The sequence below is a fragment of the Chrysochloris asiatica genome, unplaced genomic scaffold (genome assembly GCF_000296735.1).
Source record: "Chrysochloris asiatica unplaced genomic scaffold, ChrAsi1.0 scaffold00246, whole genome shotgun sequence".
NCBI lineage: Eukaryota > Metazoa > Chordata > Mammalia > Afrosoricida > Chrysochloridae > Chrysochloris > Chrysochloris asiatica.
The window spans coordinates 3,874,197-3,875,237 of NW_006408764.1; positions in this window are offsets into that span (position 1 = coordinate 3,874,197).

The window sequence follows — 1,041 nt, forward strand, 5'->3', positions numbered from 1 at the left end:
TCTCAGTCCACAGAACTTCCTTTAGGATGTTTTTCAGAGCAGGGTTGGCTTTGGCAAAATCCCTTAGTTTCTGTTTATCCTGGAATTTTTTTTTTTTTAATTCAATTTGTGAAGGGCAGTTTTCAAACAAAATGCTAATGACACTCTTAGTATACTGGTTTACTTCTTTGACATTTTATCCATCTTCAATTTTTATTACAAAAATCAGAAAAGTAAAAATTCGTTACAGTATTTGCACAGTGTTAACCATTAAGTTGTCTAAACAAAAGCTAACATCTATAAAACCATCAACAATGCAGTCTTATTAGGACATTGTAAATCCTCTCAGTTAACTGGGTCTACTTAGCAGTATATATTTTAAAGCAGACATCCCCCCAAAATTAAAAATAAGGTAACAAGAATATATAAGTCAAAATACTAAATGTTTGCACATGACAGTTCCTGCAATTGTAATTGCTACTACATATAAAGGAAACTGTTATCTGTGGTAAAAATTCTAGAGACAAAGTAGGAAATGCAGAATAAAAACACAAAAATCAGAAGCCCCAGGCTGAGACCTACTTTCAGTGGAAGCAAAGGCAGTGGTCTACTCAAAATCCTCAAAGGTCGAGCAATTATACCTCTAGCCATGGTGTGTGCTCACAATTAAAGTCTCCACCACATGGCGAGTTACAAAGGTAAGAGCAAATGACACTAAAAATGAAACAAGGTCTTTGTTTCATACAGATCACTGCAAGAAATCGGTTGTAAGGCTGTATCTTGCATAGGGAAACTCTTGTGTTCCCTATGCAAGGAAAAACCAGCTTTTTATGATGATGCACATGTGCAAATAAATGTACATACATTACCAGGTGCCTCATTTACTGCCTCCTAAGTTGTTTGAACAGAGCATGGGAACACTGAATGTTTTAAAATTGGGAAAGGTGTGCGACAAGGTTGTGTTCTTTCACCATACTTACTCAACCTGTATGCTGAGCACATAATATGAGAAGCTGGATTCTATGAGGAAAAGCGTGGCATCAGGATTGGAGGAAGACTCAT